The sequence below is a fragment of the Aptenodytes forsteri genome, unplaced genomic scaffold, assembly GCF_000699145.1.
Source record: "Aptenodytes forsteri isolate BGI_AS27 unplaced genomic scaffold, ASM69914v1 Scaffold201, whole genome shotgun sequence".
Lineage (NCBI taxonomy): Eukaryota > Metazoa > Chordata > Aves > Sphenisciformes > Spheniscidae > Aptenodytes > Aptenodytes forsteri.
In genome coordinates, this window is record NW_008796209.1 from 1204310 (window position 1) to 1213659 (window position 9350).

A 9350-nucleotide genomic window follows, 5' to 3' on the forward strand; every position below is an offset into this window, starting at 1 on the left:
TCTCCCAGTTTCCAAGCTCTTCTTTGCATCCATTTCTCAAGTTACGTAGTTTTTTAAGCTGGTTGTGCCCAGAAAAACAGAACAAAAACCTTCTTACACAAGTCTGCATTCCCTACCACAAAAGTAATTAAAAAGACATTCTCAACCAGTTATCATAAACTGTTTAGTGAGGTGTCCACAGACTGTTTGCTCCACGGGGTCTGTTTGCACAGGATGGATAATATTCACTGAGTCAATAGCCCATATTTCTTTTTATGTTCTTCAGTTACTTTTTTCAGACCTCTCTTTTGGACCATGTTCATCCCTTAGATTAATATTTAAATTCATGAATTTGGCTTTTGCGTGGCACTTGAGTCCAGAGAGCTGCTGTCCTGCCTCACTGGGGAGAAGGAGATGCAACCGATATGAAAAGTAACAAATGCCGTCTGTATCGGGAGGTATCGCCGGGTCTTTGAAATATGTCCTTTGGGGCACTCCTTCAGCTGGTATAAATCAGTCCCACTGATTTAAAGGGATGGTCATCTGACCTGTTTTGGGGTTGTTACCATCTGACCCTTATCATTGTGCCTCTGTGTTGGATGTGAGCTGGCTTACTTTGCCCTGGCTCCTCTGACAGGCACCAGGGCAATGCCTTTTCCTGACCCTCCCATGCACCCCAGAAGTAGGTACAACCCACTGGGGTGCCCCAGCTCCCACACCAGCCCTGAACACAGTCACGGGTGCAGCATCACCCACCACCTGCCTCATCCCATCCCGCCTCAGGACTCCTGCTGCACCTCACCCCCATCCACCTTCACCAGGACCCCCTGCAGTAGCCCCCAGCGAGCTCCACAGCCACAGTGTTCCCTTCCCCTCTCTGCTTGTGTTAATAAATATATTCAACCACTCAGGGCTTCGGGTGACCTCGGGGGTCTCCACTATTAACCTTTCTGTCTGATGAGAATTGGCCGTTTGCTCCTTCCCTTTCCTCCCCATCTTATCTCGGTTTTAATCCATGCCTTGGCTTTTCCTCTCATCCTGTGGTTACCAAGTTTCCTTAATAGCCTCCTATGAGGGACTTTATCAAAAGCCTTTTGAAAGCTTAAATAAATTATAGGCATGGCTACACCATTCCCTGTTATCTTGTTAACCCTTCTGGAGGATTCCCAGCTCAGGTTAGAGAGGCAGGGGCCCTGCCTGTCTACACAGGTCCGTGGCCAGCTCTGCAGAAAGCTGCTGGGGCTCACCTCTGTGTCCTGCCTGGTCCAGGAGGATTTACTGAGATGCTGAAACACCTTCCAGTCCCACCTCAGGAGAAAGAGCTACTCCCGGGAACTAAAAAGCCACCCATCAATCCCCCTCACTCAAAAATATATCATGCTGTTTGGTGAATTTGGGAGTATTTTATGTGATTTCCCTTTTAATTTTGATTTGCAATCATGACTATAAATTGACAAGTATTATACAGTGAAGGTATTTCCAAGAAAAGAAAAGGTCCTGTGTCATACAGGTATTGAAGGAGGGCATTTCAACAGTTTTTAACAGGTCTTTTGAAGCAGAAGGAATCCACGTGAGATGAATCCAAGTTTCTGGTGGAAAAGCCATTTCAGGAATCTGGAACAGAACGGTCTTCCCCCAGCTCCATGGCTCATTCCTGCCCTTTGAGCTTCAGCTCAACACAAGTCACAGGTGAAGGAGGCACCCCTCCTGCTGGATGAGGACAGATGGTGACCAATGGTCCGAGGTAGCAATCGCAGCTTGCTCCCAAGCTGAGGTGCCTTTGAATGAGCTGTAACCCCTTGTGTGGGTGGTAGGATGGTGGCAGGTCATTGCCACATGCAATTTGGAGCAGACCATCCCCAGCCTTACCACTGTCTCCAGGTAGCCTCTTAGATAAGCCATGGTGGGGAATGCTCCCGCTCAACAAGATGTGTCCTTGCTTTTTCTGGAATTCAGTACCTGGTTTCAGAATGCCTCTTGCAGATTGACAAGAAGTGTAGGCAGCTCCTGCAAGTCCCAGGCTCCTCTCAGATATATATCCCTGTCACTGTAGGAGGCTGCCTGCCCACTGCCCTATGCTTCATCTTTGCAAACCTTTTGTAGAGGTCATGCATGGGGTATTTAACACCCCAGGGAGCAGGATGCTCAGTCTCAGCCATCACCTCATCTCTTTTTACCTCTTGCCAGTTTTAGGAGTCATGCTCCAACCTCCTGGATTTCTTCCCTTCCCCTTGTACATCAAGCTGCGTCTAAATCAGGGCAGCTCAATTACATTTTTGCTGAGATCTCCTGGGTAATTTGAGTGAGATTGGCTCAGCAGGAAGTGATGTGCTGGCTCTGGCTCTGCCAGGCTGCTCAGACACTGCATGCCACCTCCATGGCCATGGCAGAGCCCTGCAACTGCCCCCTGAGAGATCAGGAGAGCAGGAAAAAAAGGTGCGATCACCTGCAGGAGTGTCTGGGGTTGTGAAGTCCAGAAAATTTCCACACGATCCAGAACTACCCCAGGACCTGACCTGATCTCCATCTTCCTTCAGACTCCTTCTTTATACCCACATCTTCCAGGCACAGCATTGCAAAGTGGGGACGTGAATGTGAGCATTTACACTGCAGTAGAGGGCACAGATGGGCAAGAGAAGAGGTGTGCTTGGTGCTGGGTACCTCTACGGGAAAGATTGTTCCCCCACCTGCTTAGTGCAGGGTAGGCTATCTATCAATCAGATGTTCCCATGGCAAGACAACACTGATATCTATAGCTGATTTAGCAACGTATTGCTGGGCACAAGGCTAAAATCTCTCCCCATTTGCATACAGCTCCGCGTATCTTGATGGTTTGCTGTTAATAACAAACAATAAAAGGAGCTCTGCCATGTGTATGTACTTTCATGTCCCAGGTAGCCTGAGTGTGAATGCCTAATGCCTGCCTGATTATTATTCACTTGGTATTCAATAGTTTGAAAAAATAAAAAGTCCTATAGTTAGAGAGTGAGATAGGACTGTTTAATTTCAGGCCATTATCTCCTGGTAATTGCTGGAAGAATTTCATTCTGTGCCAGTGCAATGGAAAAAAATCAATTTTTTCCCCCCTTTATGAAAAAAAAAAAGAAGAGCCTGCTTTTCTCCAAGGGGTTCAGGGCTTTCAGGCCATGGCTGGGAGCGAGAGCCGTGGCTGCTTTATCAAATTCGCATTTCATTTCCAGCATGCACCCAAGCCGCATGTAAATTATAATGAGAAAAGGGGAAAAAACAAAGAGATGGAGCTCAAGAGATGGGAAATGATAATGAAATCAAATGAACTCAGGGCCTTTGAAGACTAACAGAGCCACAGACAGACAGATATGTACATAGTGACAAAGATAGAGACAAGCAAGAGACATGCATGATGAGACAGCCAGAGTAGCAGGCAGATGGAGAGAGATGAAATTGGAGATTTGCACCCACAACGTGCACAAGGACACAACATGTGAGTGAGTCTGGAGGGATCTGTGCTTCATACAGACCCCTTAAACCATGCACCTGGAGTGTGCAACTTGCAGGAGGCTCCCACTGCCTGTTTTCCCTGCATCTCCCAGTCCTGCCATGCTGCTTCAGGAGTTACAAGGGTGTGTGATGAAACCTGGCAGCATTTTCCCCATGGGAAAGGACCCCTTCCAATCTACAGTCTCACACCTCCATCCTTCCTAGTGCAGCCAAGCCATGGAGCTCATCGTGTTGCAAGTGTGTGCCCACTGCATGAGCTGACCTGGGGGCCTGTCACCATGGGAGAGAGGAAGGGGAAAGGTCCCAGTAAACTCTGCTGCTTCCCAGTCAACTGTTTGAAGGCAAAAGGGTTCAGCACTCCACTGAGGTCAAGACTGAGCCTGGGACACGAAAGACAACCAACCCCAGTGACCCCATCTGCCTGACTGGGGATGTGGACCTATGGTTGGGAAGCAGGAGCTGTTCTACTGCTGGATGTAAGATAAACCTCAAGACATCTTTTCACTTCTGCTGGATGCTGAGATTTGGGTCATGTCTTGTTCATGAGAGCTCTGGCAGGGACTTCAGAGGGCTCCAGTGGTGTTGGGGCAAGAAAAGGTTTGCTGCTTTGGCTGTCACTGTTCAGCTTCTCCTCCAAACCCTGTACTCTCTGGGGTGGCCAAGTTGCAAGCACAAGGCTGAGCCCTGGGGAACATCATTCTTCCAAGCCCAGCTGGCCAGTGGTACATTAAAGAGCAGCTAGGACCTCACCACCATGAGCAAAATTTGGAGACCTTGCCCCAGTATGTCCAACATAGCGAGGGAGAGGACCCGGCCCTTGCTCTCTGTGAATCATATCTGCACAACACAGGGCCAAATTCTGCACCCTGGGAGTGTGAAGGCTGGCTTCCCTGGGTGCCTCGATCCACCAGAGCCAGCAAGACTCCATGAGGTCTATTTTCTTGAGCTTTAGGGAGCTTCAATTTATGGGCCACCTCCCGGGTCAGTTGCTCCAGCAGTTTATTCCCCTCATTTCTGGAGACCTGTGTTTTGTTCCTAGGCACAAAGGGAAATGGAAGAAAGGAGAAGGCCAGGCAAATACCAGCACAGTGACATCCAAGTCCCAGTGCTGCAAGCAAGATAATTTCCCAGCTACCTGTGAAAAGCACCTGTGCTTGCTTGAGTAACTTCTGAATCACTCATGACAGATCACAACTCATTATAAATTGTTAAGGATTAATTTAGTCATGGATAATTATGGTCACTGTGATTACGGGAATAGGTAACAACCAGTGTCGTTGGGCAAAGAGTGGGGTGCTGGGAGTGGACAGGACTCAAAACTCCTCCAAAAGATGCTGCCCGGGGTGTCAGGAGGGCGGCAGAGCCCTGCCAGAGGTCTGCGCCAGCCGGAAGACCTCTCCCAGCTCCTCTCCCAGAAGACAGCAGCAGCATCACATCAGCATTAGGGAGTGGGCTGAGATGCACATCGCTGCTCAGGCTGGTGATAAGAGGCAGGCAGGGAGCAAGTGGAGATGAGTGCTCCCTCTGCCTCCCGGTGCAGGAGATTGGGATGCCAGTGGCCACTTCTCTCTGTCCTTGCTGGGTGCTGCCTGGACGGGGATCTCCAAGGCTCATCCACTCCTGGACAGCAGCATGGGATTCCCTAGGGGAGGAAGGTAAGAAACACATCCATCTCCTAGAGATGCTGGATGTGGTGTGGGAGTCCTGGGAGGTCAGGATGCCAGCTGCCAGGGACTGGAGAGCAGCACACGGGCAAGAAGGCAGTCAGGCAGTCTGCATGCCCTGTCTGCTACAATGGGGTTGAGCTAGAAAGGAGACATTTGTAGGTCCCAAAAAAACTCCACCCACACAAAGGGTGATGCCCTGCTGGGACCCAGGAGTCTGAAACCTGGAGACTTCACACCGTTGCAAAATAAGTGCAGAATCTGCACTTTGCACTCTGGCACGAATGGCTTTGGGCCAGTGGGAAATGATGCCTGTGGCAGTTTTCTGGAATGCACTACCAAAATCCCAGGGTAGGGCAGATTGTGCCTTTCATCAGGCCTCTCGGTGCTCTGCGAATCCTGGGAGCAGCAGACTGGCACCAATGGGGTCTAAATTTGCACAAGAATAATTTGAAAATCCTTCAGAACTTGCTAAATCTCTTGGCTCCAACGAAACCAACGCAGGAAAAGCAGAATAAAAAAAAAAAAAGAAAAAAGGAAGAAGAAGCCAGAGATTGATTCTTACCTCATATCATTAAAAAATAAATTGCTGTAGCGCTATAACATAAAGTAAGAATCAATCTTATTTTTTAACACCAGAAATAACCTAATGAAATACAAGATTGATTCTGAATATGGGCTTCTTGGTGGAGCCCCTCTGGGAATTGATTACAAAATTGAATGTCTCAGAGCTGATAAGATGAATTTGGAATAAATCTTACTTTTAACTACTCCCTTTTTATGCTCATAAAAAAAAGAAAGATTGATTCCAATCAAAACTTCTTCTAAAAAGTGAGACAGTTTCGATTTGTCGAGGCAGTTTTTCAACAGAACAGCACTGAACTTCAGAGCCAATCTCACCCTCAGCTATGCGTTCCCCAGGGAGGAAGAATACGAGGCACAATATTTCTGATTTACAGCTCGAAATGAGACAGTAATGATCATAATAATCAGGACAAGAAGAAGGAGAGAGCCTCAAGTGGATGGCAGCTCTCTCGACTGATGATGCCAAGGGAGGCAGTGGTTTGGAAAGCAAAGGTGGAGGAGCGGCTCCCCCTCCACTGCACCGCAGGGGACTGCTGAGGACACCTCTCGCTCCACAAACTCCAGGGTGTAACATGGGGCTGGTTATACTGCAAAAAAATCCCACTGGGAGTCCCGCCAGCTTTGCAGGGCTGCACCTCCAGCCCTACCAGCATCTCCCGCCTGGCCCACAGTGGCAGAAGCCCCTCTAAGCCTCCTGCACTCATGGGTGGGAAATGGCTTTGAGTTTCCAGCCTCAGCTTGGTTATAGCCAGTTTAATCCCATCACATCACACCATGCCCTGGGAGATGCTTGAATTCCCGCTAGCCAACCTGCCGGTTCCCTGGGATGGATGCCCAGTCCCACCAAGCTCAGAGCATTGGGCTCGTCAAGCTTTTCTTCCAGACTGGCTGTGATAATTTCCATACCCGCATTTCTAATTATGCTTCATGCCTTTGCTCCCATGGGCAGCAGCACTGGTCTTATCAAAAAATGAGGCAAAGTGCTCATTCAGTCTTGGGCCCCACTCTGTGCTTTCTTTAATCTCTCTCTCCCCGTCGCTGCTTTGCAGAAGGTAGTTCCAGAACTCTTGTTGGCTGGGTAGTTTCTTCTCATCTCCAGCTTATATTTATTCATGGCCCATTTATGCATGTTTTTTCTAGTGCCAATATTTTATTTCAGCTTCAATCGCTCTCCCTTCCACCTGGGCATCTCTGCAAGATGGTGGTTTGTTCCCATCTCTTCCACTGAGTGCTTCTACACCAGAAAGATCTCGTAAGGGATTTTTTTTTTTCCACTTTCTGGAAGAAATGATATTCTGATACCCAGCTTGGGTCTGTTTTTCAGCTGCTGAAGAGAATTTGAAGACTCTCTCTTTTTCTCTTTATGTCTCTTCTCTTTCTTTCTCTCTCTTTCCTTCCTTCCTTTCAATCCCCCAGAAAGGACATTTAAAATGAACATCATCCAGAGGACCTTCTACCCTGATCAGAATTTTTTTTTCCCCACAAAACTCATTTTAGGTGCACCGGGACTGCTCACAAAAGCAGTTTGTGCCTGTCTTTCCCACAATTGCACAGCCGGGACTGCTTGGACACGGCCCCGTCCCTGCGGCGTGTGAATCTCAGACAACCCCCTCCTTCCTTCGCCTGGATCTCACATATTCCCAGTGAAGGGCTGTGGCCTCTCCCTCCTCCAGGACCCACATACCAGACCCAGCTGGGTGGGGATGAGACGTGTTGCCTTTGACATATGGGGTCCTGGAGAGACAGTGGTCCCAGCGCAGCGTTGCAGCTGGGGATGTACCACGTAGCAGGGCTGGGTGTTCAAAGGCGCCTGTGAGCACACAGCCCCAGCTGTGCTGAGCATGGGGACTCCTTCCCCATCACGCGCCCGGGCACGCCAGATGTGCTCCTGACGTCCTCAAGCGCTGTGACGCACAGGGAAGACAAGGGAGCTGCAGGCGCCTGCTTGATGCTCGCCCCAACTCAGAGGAGCCTTCAGCATGCCACCATGGTCCACGCAGACCCCCGAGCCGTGGCACAGGTGGAAAGAGGGGTTTCATCCTCCCTTTCCCCTCCTTGGCAACCTGGCTGTGATTTCAAAGGGGCTGCAGGCTGAATTCGGCAATGAGGACCCTCTTCGTTCCTGCAGCCAGGGAGGCAGCTAGTTGGTCTGGATGAAGAGCAATTTCATTCTCTTATCCCAGCAAAATCTGGTCTGCATTAAAAATAACAAAAACTCTCCCAAACCCACTGTGTTTAAATAATGTTAAAGATCTGACTGAAAGCATCGAAAGCAAATTCCAAGCTCTAATGAAGAAGGATTGTCTGGCATGGTAATAATAATAAAGTCGGTGCACATATGTATGTATGCATGTATATATAGAAAGAGAATTTCCTCTGAGGAGCTGAGAGCCCTATAATTAGCTAGATCTCATGGCCACACCAGGAAGTGCAGCAGGTAAGTGCTCTTGACCTGCTGCTTTCAGCTTGGTAAAGGCAGGCAGAGAGAAAAGAGGTGGCCCAGGGGAGAATGGGAAAAGCAGGTTGCCTCCCATTCCGTCCTTGCCCCAGCTGCAGCCCTGGGATGACTGCTGGGCAAGGGCTCTGGTTTTCAGCCCCAGCTTTGCAGTAGAGTCAAGACCTGCAGCAGCAACCCTGTGCCAGGTCCCGATCCAGTAGAGACATGATGGTTGGAATCAGGAGGCTGTTTTGCAGCCATGAGACAAAGGTGAGGTACCGAAACTCACCGGTATGGGTTAGAGGCCTTGGGCTCAATCAGAAATGAGAGGTATAGGGGAGACACCATGTCCATTAACCTCACAGGAAGGCAGAGGAGGAGGTGGCAGGAGACAGTGCGAAGGGCTAACCCCACACAGGTCCCCGGGGCTGAGCATTCCAGCTCCCAGCCCTTTCTAGCGAGGAACGCTCCTTGTCCCACAGGGTGTCTGTGAGATCGTCCTTCCATGCTGCAGGCTTGTTCGGCAGCTTTTTCATTGTCTCAGGTGGTAACACTCCCAGCCCTCCCCAGGGAACTCTGTTCAGCAGTTTCTGTCATACTCCTCCACTTCGTTATGCTTAACAGATCCTCCTCTGCCTTCCTGTTCACGTCCTTCAGATAACTCTGTGCTGATGAGAGGGGAAGGAAAGAAGAAAAGAGCATCTTCTAGTTCCTACCTGTGCAGGTAGTTGCACAGTGAGAGCTGGAAAAGCGATGCTGATGAACCACAAGCCGTAGGAGCATGCAAAGCTTAGCAGGTGCCCAGACATCACCATGAAAGGTGTGGGATGGGCACTGAATTGGCCAGGGATACTGAATGGTAGGGCAACCCCTCACTCTGGGGCACTCATGTGCAGAGCAGTTCCTGAAGGTTAGCTACGAGAAATCAGAACCTGGTTTGTTCCACACTGCATCTAGAGGTTTTCATAGCAGAGCCCACCTCAGACCTGCTGGCAGATACCTGGTCAGCTTGGAGCCATGTCTCTCAGTCCTTCCTCACTTCTCTGAGCTGAGCTCCCTTTACAGTCCCTGATCATGTGAGGACACCATTTCCCACAGCATTCTCCTGGAGAAACTGGCTGCTCATGTCTTGGAGGGGCATACTCTTTGCTGGGTAAAAAACTGGCTGGATGGCTGGGCCCAAAGAGTTGTGGTGAATGGAGTTA